Source organism: Apus apus, chromosome 15 (assembly GCF_020740795.1).
Source record: "Apus apus isolate bApuApu2 chromosome 15, bApuApu2.pri.cur, whole genome shotgun sequence".
NCBI lineage: Eukaryota > Metazoa > Chordata > Aves > Apodiformes > Apodidae > Apus > Apus apus.
The window spans coordinates 6,588,764-6,603,966 of NC_067296.1; the positions used below are offsets into that span (position 1 = coordinate 6,588,764).

At 37.6% G+C, this 15,203-nt stretch overlaps 1 protein-coding gene across 8 annotated transcripts in view; it reads left to right on the forward strand.

Moving 5' to 3' along the window:
- The window catches only part of NCOA3 (nuclear receptor coactivator 3), an 81,504-nt gene that overhangs the window by 25,196 nt on the left and 41,105 nt on the right, over positions 1 to 15,203 (forward strand). The window contains exon 1 of one of the 8 annotated variants that reach the window (XM_051633069.1): positions 9,996 to 10,016. The exons of the other annotated variants lie outside the window; for them this stretch is intronic. The gene's annotated coding sequence lies outside the window, so the exon portion shown is untranslated. Of the gene's footprint in view, positions 1 to 9,995; positions 10,017 to 15,203 lie in introns of those variants that run through there. 8 annotated transcript variants of the gene reach the window in all.

Consider the following 15,203-nt stretch of genomic DNA (forward strand, 5'->3'; position numbering starts at 1 on the left):
TTTGTTGAAAAAAAATTTTAATGAAAGTGAACATGGTGCTCCTCTGATGGAACATCAGAACAGCTAGAAGCATAAATTTTTTATGCAATGGAAATTATGTGTAAAGAACAGAGGAGTTTGGAACAATAAAAACCACAACAGCACTTGAGAGCTTTCTGCTGCTTTTTCTCATAAATGCAAAAAAACCCCAACATTATTCTTGATGTTAGGGGTTAAGGTTGTGGTCAGGAAAGCATACTTTGTGTCCAGTAGAGGTGGGAGTATTAATGGATGTATGTGAGTATAAAGACCAACAAAACATACCTGCTTAAAGCAGTACCAAAAAGAATATGGTGGTAAATCTTAAAATTACAATTGATCCTACTTTGTCTTAAAGTACTTTCTTGTCTTAGTAGCCCATTGTTATAATGGTAAGAGTTTATCATTGGGCTGCAGTACATAATTCTCTGGTGATGATTTTTCTGAACATCAGGGAAATGATGTTAACATAAATCCAAACACTGCCAAAAAAGAGTGGGTTGGTCAGGGGTTTGTTCAGTCAAGTTTTGAAGGTATCTTAGAGTCCATAGGCTGGAACTGATTCTTGTGTTCAACTACCATTCAAAAACTGAAATCTAATTTGCTGCAGGTAGTAAAGTTTGCCTCTTGCCCTTTTGTGGTAGGCCTCTGAGGAGACTCTGTGGCTCTCCTGTCTATAATATCTAAGTGCTATTTTTCCATTTTGTTTAGCATTGAACAGAGACATCAACCTTTGGTGTTTTTTCCTCCTCCATTTTAGCTTAATTTTAAAATAATTGATCCTGAATATATATGATTCTATCAGTGATGTGCAAAATAATGTTACAACTTTTGGTTTTGTGCAGTAAATTTTAGCAGATGTTCTGTTGTCACCCATCCACTGTGTAAATGGTTATATTTGAAATATAACAACATATCCTGACTGTACTGTGGACAGACAAATTAACCTAATTTGGGTGTGATTCTGTTTTGCTGTAGTGTTGCAGTTTAGCTGAAGGTACTCTACTAAGCTCTGGTCACTATGAATAAAAAATATACTAATGCATATGAAAAAATAGAGGACAGGTGATTTTTAACTAATGAAAAACTCAGATTTATTGGTATATTATATATCAAACTGTCATCTTAAGTTTTGATTGATAAGCGTTTGCGTTGAACTAAATGAACACCTCTTGCAGCCATACTTAAGTGTACCTGTGTACACTCAAACTTAATCAGATTTTAATTACAGCATTGAGCTAGGAACATTTCCATATTTCAAGGTCAAATTGTTTTAGAAATGTCATCTTTGTATTAAGTAGCTGTAGTTATTCCTCAGAATGAAGTACATTACATAAAGCACTGATACAATGCATAGAAAATGTAAACTATTTTGATTTCCTTTTTTCAGTAACTTCCTTTGGTTTTTAACCTCTGATCTTGTACTCTCAAATTTAAGAGTCTAGTTATGCCAAAAACTGAGGAAACTTCATTAACAGGCCTTTGTTATTATTAGATCAGAGGACAGTAAGATCAGATTTTAAAAGCAAGGAGGAGGTGTGTTTTTCAATAAATTAAAAAAACCCCACTGTACAAGTAGCCTGATGAGAAGAGATACCAAACAGAATTTTCAAAAGCCCTCTAGCACACCAGGCATTTAACTCCCATTGAAGCCAGTTTGTGCATATGTAATATGGAAAACCGCGATGGATTGTTGCCTTCCCCCTGCCCCATAGCACTCAAGCATTTTTTCAGAATATGAATATGTTTTTAAAATGGTAATGTATCCAGAGCCTTGATTAAAGTTAGTTGTTTTACAGAGTAGAATAATATATTTACTGCCATTAATTCTATAGCTTAATTCTTACACAAATGCATGAATAAATGTCTGTAAGTGCTGCATCTGCTGACTAGCAAAATGTGCCTCAGGCAAGTCAACATGATTTATGGACTATATTTCTTTTCCACTCATGTGCCTCTCCTTATTGATGGATGTAAATATTTCCAGCAGTTAAATCAGTGATTTAAATACCAGTTTAAAGTCTGGTCTAAATGAATATTCTTAATTGCAAGTTGCTCGCTGTGATAATCAAGACAGTATGTATCAGTGTTGTTTACTCTTCATAGGAAGAAAATCCCTGTAACTGAAATTCCCTACATAGCCACATTAGGCAAAGGCCGACTTAGTTTACAGGTCCTTGACAGACTTAAGCTATCCATTTATGAGACCATTATCTATCAGTGTATAATAAAGCAAACACAGTTGCAGAAATAATGATGCACTTTGGAGATGATACAACAGACTTAAGTCTATAGTAGTCTTTTCTATAAACTGGTGGGTGCCAGTTAAACATGGAGTCTAATAAGCAGTTACACAGCAATGTGCTTAATTGAGCATGCACAACAAGGGTTGAAGGAAGAAGTGTTGAGAGCTGGAGTTGAAAACACTATTTTCAGTTTTCTGAATGACCTCACAGCCTTAGTATTTTCAGTGTAACTTTTTGCATACCTTTAAAAAGCATATGGAAAGAATAGCGTAGTTGTCTGTGAGGGAATTGCTGCTGTTTGCCAGCAAGGTTGTCATCTGGAATCCCACAGATCAGATGGACCACACTTCGGTTGCTGGACTGAGCATTCTCCATGGGTTGGCCAGTGGAGGGGCAGGAGCAGAGTCTTTAGCTCTTCTGACTGAGACCCCATCTGCGGTTTGAAATGGAGGCGAGGGAAGGGCGGTGTTTGCTGAGCCCTTGATCCTACTGCTGCCTCATGTTTTGTGGATGCTGTGTATGGGTGGGGCAGTATAAGCTAGAAAAATGTTTCTGTTCACTAGCTCTACTGTGTTACCAGGCGCTTTAACTGCTTCAGAGCTGGCAGGCTTATAGTGAAGCTGCTCTTGGTCATTTTATAGAGTGGTGATAAAACATGTTCTGTCCTGTCAGCACAGAGGACCTCTGCAGCAACAAAGCTTACTTGGATAGATAGGTAAAATACTTCAGGGTCTTGGCAAGTGTTTTAAAAAAGAACTGAGCATGTTCAAAGACTTGAAAGGCACTTAACTGTCCTTAGAGATCTCTTCATTGGAGAAGCAAGATGAAGTTTAAGCTTGTTCAGAGATTTGGTCACTTTCTCTTCTAAAGGTTAAACTTCTTGGACCAAATAAAATACTGTCTTTTGTTTAACTGTATTCTCCACTGTTTTTAAATGTCTGAACCAATTTTATGCAAGTCTTCCTCAAAAAGTAGTTCTGAGGGGTGTGTAAAAGACAGTCATTAAAGCATTAGAACAGTTTTCTGTGATGGAAAATGTTAGACACCCTTAACCACAGATGCAGCTGTGCCTGCATAGGTAATAATATGCTTTAGTGTATTTTTCTATTTCAGGCAAAGATGCCCACCCCAAACCAGCAATGTTCTTTTCTTTTTAGTACACCAGTTTGTCAAAATTAACTTTCATTCAGTACCTCCTCCTAATTTTAGCCTGGAGTGAAACTTTAGTTGTAATGTTGGGTGTATCAATGCTGCTTTAAAGATGGAGTATATTAAATTGTGTGTGTTCATAAAGAAAGTCACTGGAGTTCCTTTCCTAGACTTAACAGATGACCTTGTGGAAATATCTGTTGGTGTGGGGTTTTAAATGTTTTCAGCAATCTGTTCCTTCCCACTCCCATGCCCCCACATTTGGTACTCCGATTCATAGAATCTTTATTTGTATGCCCAAAAAGCAAAAAATATTCTCCTTTATTTGTTATGGGTCTCATTTTCATGACCTGTAAGCTTTAACTGTTTCTGGGAAGGGGAGAAACTACATCTGCTTGGCCTCATGCATAATGCAAATGTGGCCTGTTTTAAAAATAATGTTTAAAATCCTTAAAATTATAAGTGAATGAAGCAGATTTCTAATTGGTTTTATAAACAAATAGGTATAGTCCTTAGAAACTGGAAAAATGCACACTGTAGACTTCTGGAAAGAGCTTGCATGCTTTCCTGAAATATGTTTTTCCTAAATCGATTCAGAATAGGACAGAGCATAGGTTGGGTGGAGCCTCACAGTCTCAGGAGGACAGACATGCTGTTAATTCAAGGGCAGTCTCTTATTAGCTTAATGAGCTGCATAATAAAACATATGTAGTAGAAAAAAAGAGTAATTTTCCCAAGCAAATAGCATAAAGTTTAGTAAAGGATTCTCAGAATTTATTTTTTATTTTTCAGATATACTGGTGCATCATTGTGAATCTTTCTTGTTTGAAAACATTATTATACAGGCTCAGACTTCAGTGAATAGGTTACTTATGTGGTGATCTAGTAAACACTTCTAAGTATTGCTCAAGTTTTGTAATTAGTATATTTTTGGAGGCAATGTTAGAAATTGCTAGTGTTGTCTTCCCATCCCCCAGCTTTTGAGCTCAGAGGAGTCTAGTTTGCTTGCAGCTGCAGTGGTAGACATCTTTCAGGAAGTGACCTTGGCTTGTATTAATCAAATTCAGAACACACAGAAAAGCTTCTTGGTAACATGCTGACTTGATGTAAAATTTTATAGCATCCATTTTCTTTTAAAATGAGGCCATCTTATAAAAAGGGAATTTATTTATGATATCTCAATTTAAAATAATTTCTCTAAAATGGCATTGTCTTTAGAGAAGGTAAAACAACAAAAACAAACTGCTCTTTTTTACTGAGAAGAAGAAAATAGCTTTTTATATATGTAATTAAGTCTTAAATTACTATTGACAAAACTGTATTATAAACTATGAAAATGGTGTTATTTGATAGCATTTTCATTGGTCTCTTACCATTATTGTACTAGAGTAGAAAAGCTTGGTAGTAGGATGTGATCTCAGCTAAGGTTTTAATGATACCTTTACCTTTCTGACATGATGTATTTTAATCACTTACTGCATCTTTTGTTAGTTGCTGTCAAGGAATTAAACTTAACCTTATTGTAGCTGTATTGAGCTACTGCTATGCCTAGTTGCATAAACTGAGAAAATAATCTACCTGTACATGTTCAAGAAATTGCTGTTTGACCTTGCCCACCAGCTGGAAATTCTTTTCAATTGGCTGATCTTAAATTAAGTGATTTATTATTCCTGATGTAGGTTTAAAGTTTTGCATTATTATCATCTTGCCCAAAACTATTTTGTGAGTTGAGTTACAAAAAGATTATTATTGGCAGCATCATCAGCTGTCATAGGTGTCTCTAAGAGAATCTGTATTTATCATTTCTCAATACCTATACAGAGACCTGAGACGAGAATATCTTTCATCATTACAAAATGCTGTGAAAGCCTTTAAGGTTTTGAGGTAACATAATTTACCAGTTTTCAAATGACATCTTTCTGGTGAATTAGTAATAGCTGCCACCTGACTAATGTCCTTTTTTCACTTGATGCATGTGACAACCTATATTGAACAGTCTACCATCTGGTTGGTTTCAGGGTTTGGAAAATTGGAGTTCTTTGGCATAAACCTCTTCTGCATGTCAATGGCACATTTGTCCATTTTAACCCTTCACAATTACATTCAGTCGCCTGTCATTTTTTTCTGCAGTGTGTTGGCAATCTGACTGTGCTGCCATACACATTCTCAGGTGTTTCCTGACTTGACTGCTGCTTTTTTTGGAATGGTTTAATGCCATGTTGTTTACCTTGTAGAGGCATGCAATGACTTGCTATCCTACTTGGTATCAAGTGAGAGTTGCTAATCATTCACTTAAACATCTCTGTGTAACCCTACCTCTTTCTGTGATGTTGAACATACTCTTAGGGTGCTTTGCTCTTGAATTTCTTAGTTACATTCTTTACACACTTAATACTGCTTCATATTGTATTGTGTCATTGCACCAAACTAACCTACATCCACATCTTCGCTTAGGAGTGCTTTAGTCCTTCTTCCTTGTAGTCTGCAAGGCCAGTGAAGAGGAGATGAATCTGTTGCTCTACATGCTTAAGTGCAGTTGACACTGACTTTCCATGATCAAGTGGATGCCAAAACACAACCATAGATTGTGTCATGAAGTACTTGCTGTTGCCAGTGTTTTCCTCAATCCTCCTTAGAATAAAACTGGTACCACCACAGATTTTGGGATACCCCACACGGACTGACTGAATGAGACAGTAACCCCTGAGATGAAACTACAGTGGTAGTGATGATACTTTGACTCTGCAAAGCTTGTGTGGTAATTCCCTCTGTTAAAGTTTTAAACCAGAAGTACTGATTAGGAGATGGAATGGAACCATTCATATAGAATACAGGCATACAGTGGAACAAAAAGCCACTTCTATGTTCTTCCTCTATTTCTGTAATCTTAAAATGAGTGCATCTTCTTTTTCTGTAGATAATCTATTCCAAATGTCTTTTGTCCAGACCATTTTCTACTTCTGTTGCTAAGAATTACTTGTTTTCCTGTGCAAGACTGTGAAGAGCTGTTAATTTTTGTACCCAAGAGCCACAACTTCCATGTCCATCCTTGGAGCAGCTGGAGGATGACTTGTTTTTAAGTCAGCATCTTGACAGTGGGCAACAGTACTCTTTGGGGCAGGGCAATGTAGAATCGTTGTCTGACAAGAAGCAAAGTAAATCACTGCAGGTCTGGACTGAGCATTCGGAATCCTTTCCGAGAATTCTGTGCTGGTGTTCTCCCTCCCTCCCCTTTCGCAAGGTCAGTCTTTCCTGTTTGCCAGCAAGATCTCGCTGCTTACAGCTCCATAGTTCAGTGCTGCTTTGATACTGCCTAGCAGCAGTCCTACCCTTTAGATTACGGACCTGGTTTTCAACTAAAATGGGGGTGGGGGTGAACCCACTTCTGCAGCTCTGAACTTCTGACTAGCGAGTCAGAGGCGTACTGCTTCTGGAGAGCTGTTTCCTTTTTCCATGCTAAAAGAAACGCTCGACTCGCAGGAGGCTGCTGGGGGATCTGCTGTGTACGTTCCTCGAAGGCAAGTGGGGGACAGGACCTTTTCAGCCTCAGCCTGTTCTCTCCGGGGGGTACCGCGGCGAAACGCACCCGCTGCCCCCGCGGCGGGGCCGGGCCGGGCCGCAAGGAGTTAAGGGCCGCGCTGCCGCCCGCGGTTCTGTCTGGAGCCGCCGCGATCTCATTGGTTGCGAAAAGGTGAAATTGAAACCACGGTAAACTTTTGACCCTGTAGCAGTTCTTGTGGAACGCCTTCCCCTTGCCAAGAGCAGAGGGCTTTTTTTTTTTTTTTTCCCCCTTTTCCTGTATTTATCCTCTGTGATCGTGCCGTGCCGCATGCAGCCCCTCCAAGGGAGGGGGAGGACAAACACAAGCAAATAGTTTGCATGTCCAGCTAACGGTAAAGCTGGAGTATGTCTTTCTTATTGCCAGTGCCAGCCATCTTCTAAAACTGATCGGTAAACAAGTAGGAGTCCATTTTTTAACTTCCAAGATGGTTTTTGTGTGGTTAAAAAAATAAAAGCCCAAACACAACCACCAAATTGGTGCTGACTATCACGGCTAATTAGAAAGTGGGAAGGGGAGGATGAGTCACCAGGCACTCTGGCTGCACTGAGCTCTGCTGCTTAATAAACGTGTTGTTTTTTTGAAGATGGATGTAGTTTCTCCTTACTGAAATCCGAGGTAGAAACGTCTTATTATTATTACTTAGTTCCTAAGTTGGTATGTTAAATACATGCATACATACCTAACTGTAACTGTTCTTCTATATCATTCTTGACCAAAAGACTACATTTGTTCAGTCTGGGAGACCAGTAGTGCCAGCTGACCTTCATTGTCGACTTGCACGGTGTCAGAAGCCAATAGTAGCCAATGTTATGAATTTTTATTTAGGCGGGGCGACTCTAACAAATTCTAGACCTAATTAGAGTGTCTGTCACTTTCATGCTATGCAGAATTGGTCACCAAAAAATTAAAAAATATCTGTGGTCGAGAAAATTCACCTTCCCTCTGTAGCTTTGCCAAACCAGACAAATTAAAGCAGCATTACGTTTTCGATGAAGTATGAATACGAGATTTAGTTAATCCACGTTTATTTCCCCTTAAACATGTCTGTCTTTTCACTGACAAAAGAATAGCTGACTTGGTTACTTTACTGCATTAGCTGCCATTTTCTCCCTCCCCCACTCCCAGGCACAGGTATCGGCCTGCTGTTCTTGTTGGAACATTAAACTTACTGAATGTTAAGTGCCACTTAATCAAGGAGTCACTCAGCACCTGGCGTAGAGATAACATTCAAAACTCTTCCTCAACAAAGAAACTTGATTCCTGCCTACTTCAGGCTGATGTTTTCACCTCTCCACTAGCTTGTTCTTGTAAAGAGTTTCATCAGATTTATACAGTGTGTTCATTTTCCTAATGAGAGATTTGGGTGGGGAGGAACCCTCAACTTCTATGAATTGGATTTTTAAAAAATTCCGTTCAATAAGCAGTGCGGGGGTTAAGTAGTGCTTAGTTCACGACAGCGTTAGCGTAGTAGGACAAGATGTGAAGGTTTGGCGCGGGCTGTTTTCCTCAGAGTGCTGGTGTTCTCACTGCAGCTTTATCTGGGAATTGAGGGAGTCTCCTGAAGCATTGCCAGCAGCATCAAGGGAACAATGAGTATAATATGATTAATAGCAGATCCCCTGCCCCCTCTTGTGTGCAATTCTCCTTGCAACTGCAAAAGAAACATGCGCTTGTAATGATAGTTGGTGGCCTCCCTGTTTGTTCCAGCCAGTGTTCCCAAGCAGCAGCTATTATAAAGTTTATTTTTCCTCACTCCCTGTGATTCTTTGTTCTGTCCTCCCTGTGCCTGTACGAGTCCTGTCTGCTTCTCATTGTCCATTTCTTGGCAGTTCGTCTGCCTTCACATTGGAGCTGCACCGAAGCTGCAAATCATATTCCCTATCACAGTGAAATGGAATAAACACTTCTAAATTAAAGAAGAGTGAATAACAACGGCTAGGAACTAAGAATCCCTTGCACACTTAATTTCTGAAGCGCCATGTAAATTACTCTATTTGAAAGGCTTCTCTTGAACAGTTAGTGGCATAACTGCATTATTGCTAACACTGGGTACACGTGCCTTATAGTGTTAGGAATCGGTGATCTCTAAAAATGTTACTGTATATCCCAGCGGTGGGTGGGAAACTGGCAAAAAAATGAGCCGCAACACTCAAGCTAAAGAAAACACAAGCCTCAGCCTATTTGTAAATCCTCGAACTTTAAAGTATCTTACTTTAGGGGGACTGTTACTTAAGAATGTTATTGACAGCTAACCACTGATCTTGAGAAAATCATGTGTAACCTTTTATTTCAAATGAAAATGGCCAGCGAGTGGGGTATTTGGGATACTGTCAATGCACTTTGTAACCAAAAAGCATTCGGTGAGCAGACACAAACAGAAAAGAAACAAACTGTAGAAATCAGTAGTTTTATTCTTTGTGTTTCTTCAGAGGAGACATTGGGGTTGGTTGCATCTCCCCCGTTTCCTCAGAATTTATTTGCAATCTGCTGCTTTGGAACTGCCCTTCTAGAGTGTCCAGCAAGATTTCCAAACTGTGAATGAGAAATTGTAGAAGTTCACGCTAAGATGTTTAATTTAGTTTTTCTGTTATCTGGAGTAAGCAGTCCTATTGTCATGTTTACTGAAGGATGGAAAGATGATTTGGAGGAAATTCTAGAGCATAGCCTCTCAATTTGGGGAATTACTTTATATTCCAAAACTTGTCAGTACTTCTAATTTGTGCTTCACATTTCTGTTGGCTTGTTTCCTCTCAGTTTGCTGGCTTTGATCATGGAGTTGTACAGTGAGCTGGGCTGTGGCATCTGGTATTAAAGCTTGCCACATCCCCTTAAATCAGCTCCTGACTCTCATGCTGGCACAAATGTCGAGTGGACATGTAGTAGATGTAAGCTGGATTTTTGGTTGTGTTTAAAACATTACTATTGTTCCTTTCTCTTATCTGCTTTTACTTCTATTTCAGTTGGTGATGAAATTTACTATCAGAAGTCCAAGTGTTTCCTCATTGGATGCAATAAGGGGCTTTTTCTCTCCTCCTCAATAGGTTTGTCTCAAAGCTGTCCTGGCTGCACCCTTCTCACAGATCTCCAGAGATAAGTGAACTCTTGGTCCTGTGCAGTGATAATGGGATAGGTATCTGAAATGTATATCTGTCTTTGAAGAGCTGTGTTAGATATGGAGATGTATCTTTTCTAAGAAATACATTGATCTCATCTAGAGGTCCTCAAAACACTTTCAGACAACTTCATTGTTTATTCCTTTAAGAATACGTGTACGTACACACATTCTTATTTCTTTGACACTAGAGTTCAGGAATCAGTGTCTAAGGAATATATATATTTTTTCTTTTAATATACAAAGACGCATGCAGGAAGCACAGTGTTTTTTAGATAGAACAAAGTGGTGCGATCTCAGTGAAGCAGCCCTCCTGCTGTGAGTTGTGTTTCGCCTCTGCACTTTCTTGAAAAATGCAGTAAATACAGGGATTGGCTGCTACAGATGAAAGGATTTTATGCATTTATAATCTCTGTAGGTTGCATTATCCAGACAGCTGTCGCTCATACACGTTTCTGGGTTGATGTTCCCTAATAACCAGGTTGTTCTTAGCTTCTGTTGTAGGCTGGAGTCTTCCCAGGACACAGGGATAGTAAACAGTAGCTTTCCTTTAGTGATTTCTGCTGAAGTAGCAGACCAGGATACTTATTCTGTAGTATTTTTCTGTAGTCCCATTTATTTCCAGCACAGTTTAAAACTGGTTTTAGGTTGTTTTTTTTGGGTGGAAGTCTTGTGACTAGGGGTATGATAGAACAGGAATACTCAAAGAAATACAATGTGCTCATGTAGAGCCCTTGCCACCATTCTCATTCAGCTTTCTTGTATGTGTTCTGCAAAGCTCTTCTTATTTGTTCTATTTCATCATTCTCTAACTGCCCTTCTGATGTTTATTGAGCATATAGCACTTGTCCTTTAGGACGATAATTAGTATAAGTTACCTGGCTATTTCTCAAAGCAGTATATGAAATTTACTAGGAGAGAGAGACTACATGCCTGAACAGATGAAGGAAGGAAAATAGTAGATTGGCTGAAGTGCTGCAGAACTGCTGCATTTGCTTATTTGTGGTATGTAGTTGTCCTTACAATGGTCTGCTGAAGTCTCTATCTGGAAGGCTAAAACAACAAAAGGGATCAATGTTTGTGGTATCAAAAATTCTTCATGATGTATCACTGCATGGGGCCCATTGTTCGCTGATCAGATGGCAGTAGAAATGCATAGCTTTCTTCAAGAGAAGTAGATTAAAAGCACAATAAAACAATCTGTATAATAATACCGTAATCCTTACAGTAGACAGTTTTAGCTCTCAAGGTACAAATAAGGTATGTTCTGATAGATCAAGGATCTGACAGATATAAACAGATTCAGAGCAAAAAGGATATGCCAGCAAAAATTGTGTGTCTTTTGTCTTGCTGGCTCCATGTGCTATTGTAGTATTTTGGTAATGAGGCTGTGAAAATAGAGGATGAGTATTTTTCATTTTGGATGTTACTACTTAAATGAATTAACAGCATTATAACAGACAACTGTAAACATTCTTTTGGAATAAACTCAGGGCTGTGATGTGATAGAAATGGGAAAACTAGTGATGCCTGCCTGAGTTTTTTTTAACTGCTAAGCTTTGTCTGTTCTAGGGAGGAAAAAAGGCCATGTGTACTGATCATGGACAATTACAGAAAGTTTATTTTATTGGAGGGAAAATTTCTTATGTCTTACAGTAAATAACGTTGCTTTTTATTGAATGCCTGTTTAATTAGAAATCAAGGGGGCAAAACTGAATTATCCTGGCTATGCAAATGGAGGAGGAAGGGGAATTACAAGCTCTGTGATGGTCACAGTATCCTTTTTAACTTATCTATGATAGTTGTTCATAAGAAAAGTAACAACGTAGATAGCAATATTTCTGATTATAATGTAAATTATTTTTTAATTTAAACTTTACAATTATGTGTATTGAACTATATGTATTGGATGTATATACTGGTAATGGTAACGAGGGTTATTTTTCTCTTTTCCAGCTTCTTGTGTAGAATATTAATTAGGTGATTTGTTATTTCAAAAGCTGTGGTTTTTCTTTTCTCTACAATGAGGTTAAAGTAGGAAAAGCAGTTCTGTCTTTGTTTTAAGCTTCTTTTTTTGTTTGTTTGTTTTTCCACCTGAATTCTCTGCCACCTATATAAGGTCCTCAGGGGTCCCATGTAAAAATTGCTCATTTGTTGTGGCAGGATTAGAGCTGAGGGTTTCAGTCAGAGGAATCTTATATTGAAATATCCTAAAGCTGAAAAGAAAAAAATTAAGATCAATATGAAATCTGCTTAAGCTTGCTGTAAGAGGCAGAAGATAACATTTGGAGAGAGAATAAATGTTTGAGGCTTTCAGAAGGTGAATAACAGAGCAAGACACATAAGAACAGACTGGATTTTGTGTGTTTTATGGGGAGGACAATGGGGCATCCTGTTAAATGAAAAACAAAGCTATTTACAATTTATTAAAATAAATATCACTTAGACATTTACCAGGCACACAGTATCAGAAAAGTTGTTAGTATACTAAAAAAAAATTGTATTTTTAATAATATTTATTGTTTATAATGTTTATATGCTTATAATGTTTATTCTGTGATGAACAATTACTTTCCTACTGATTCCTGGAAGCTAAACCTCCCTTTGGTAGTTCATCCTTTCTCAGTACTGAATAAGGCCAGGCTCTGATATGATGGCAAATGTATATTGATAACAAACACATTAGTGCCAGAAATGCTGTCTGTATTTGAAGGAAATAACCCTTCTCTTTTGCTTTCTTGTTATTTTATGGGTACAAATATAGATGCTAGTTATGCCTTTTCAGGTATGCAGAAGACATTTCTGATCTTTCTAGAAGTAAAACATTCTAAGTTTGTCTCTTTGTTGTTTACTTTTACAGTCTGTCAGAGGAAAATTAATACTGTTTAATGGCACTGTTTTATGAAGTGTACTTCTCACGCTGTCTTTATAATTGTTCTTCAGTTAACAGTTTCGTAAAGTTTCTGAGAAACTTTTGAAGGCTGCTAGTCATTCATTGGCTCAAAAAATTGGGAAAATATTGACTTGCTGCTAGGCTGAAAAAGCAAAATTAGTCTTTGCATTTAGGAAACTTAATTCAGTGTATCTATGAAGTGCAAGCACCAAAAAACCCAGCCTTTTTTAGAGGTGTATTAATGATTTTACCAGACCTCTAAACTAAGAGAGATAATGCCATTTTTTAGTAGTGTTTTAGGATCTCTGATGAAAAACGGAAGGACTTCTGCCCTACTTGTACTGGGTGGCAGTTATTTGTCATTCCTAAACCACTGCATTTTACAGAATGATGGTTAAAGATACCAGTTTCATTTTGCTTAAGATGTTCCCCTGTGATGTGTGACGGCTTAGTGGCTGATAATGAGCAATTTGTCACTGAGTAGCTGGCCTTGCAGCAATGAAAGGGCAGTCAGTGCTTGCCCAAAGATAGTAACAAATCCCCACTTATCATCCAGGTCTGCAAAGATCCTTGATTTTTTGAGAAGGTCTGGAGCTAGGAAAGATGTGTAAAGCAGTAAAAGTAACTATTTGGTGTTTACTGCAAAATTGCAGGATTTGTGGCTCTTTTGTAATCCAAGGCAGTGTAATCATTCATGGGTAGTGGCGTTTAACACATCCATGACAGGGAATGTTTTTTCTGTTGTGTGACAGATTTTGTTTAAAACAGAATGGAATTCTCAAGCATTATCTATGAAATAATCTGTTCTTAAAAGTTGTGATGATAGTCGGAAATGCATAATTTAAAGACTAAGAAAAAATGTTAGAATTTCTCAATGAAGTATTGTAGTATAGTCTTCTCTGATGCTTTAAAACTTAAGATTTAACCAGTATCTTGAATGAAGTCTTTTCAATTTTGCAGGATGTTTTCCCTGGTCAATAGTAGGTACACTGTGGTCCTTAATTTGACAGTATGTTATTCTGAGTACCTTTCCTTTTCTATATGTCTGTCTAATACAGGAAGTATTTGCTAATTTGTCTCTTTGAGGTTACCCGTTTTGAAATGTTGATATGACAATTAAAGCATTAAGACCTATGTAATGTTAGATACATTGTTTTGGAATTGGACATACAAATGTTACTCTTCATAACTATACATTGTGATGGTATTAATAGGCAAATTATTTTAGATGGCAGCCTTTTCATTAGATTTTTCACCTCTAATTTCACATGACCAATGTTGCCCAGATGCAATTAATTCTGTAAATCAAATGTGGAAGGAGACTCTTTAATACTTAATATTCTTATGACATAAATGATCTGAAGAGTTCTTGTATTCTGCTGAAACTCAACAGTTTGCGCTGATTAGTGCTTATAACCACTCTTGCAGTTCAAGGGTGTTTTGATGTTTACATTGCTACAAGTAACTGCTAGATTTACTGCAAAAATGCACTAAGTTGCCACTGCTTTCAGCAGTTACTGTTCTGGCTTTGCAACACTGGTGTTCAGTGTGTTTGAAGATCATTTAGATTACTGTAAATAAGTAGTGGAGAGTTTGTGTGTAAAAAGTGTCTCTTTATAAAATTAAAAAACATGAACATTGCAGGTTGTTATTGATATTCTTAAAAAACATCAAGTAGAGTGGAATTATAATTCTAAATAGAAGTTGCTCCAATTCAGACACCAGTTTTAACATAGATCATAGTACCAGAACATGCTTAGAAGCTGTCTGGTGAGCAAACAGGGATATTTGATCTGTTTTTCTTGACTCTGTGTAGTGCAAACCTGTGTTTCTAAGTAATATTTCTAAAATAAATATTTCTAAATAAAATCTAGGTACCCTGAGTCTTCTGGTAGAATGAAACACATTTATTGTATCTTTCTATTTGAGGCTAATAAAAATATTTGAGGAAATTTTTTTTTTGCTGCTGCTGAAGATCAAATTTTGAAAGAAATATTACTTTCAGCCTTGGTATTTCTACTGGAGCTGGTGATAGAATTCTCACTGAATTAAGAGAAACAAATTTAGACCAATGCTAAGTGCTTCTGAAAATCCCCGTAGAAGTATATTGCATTTCAGTGGATCAAAATAGTCATTACATAAAGACAGAGAGGGAAAGGCATTGATATGACGTGTATTTCATGATCTGTCAACACACTCAGCTTTTAAACTGCTCAGGAAAAT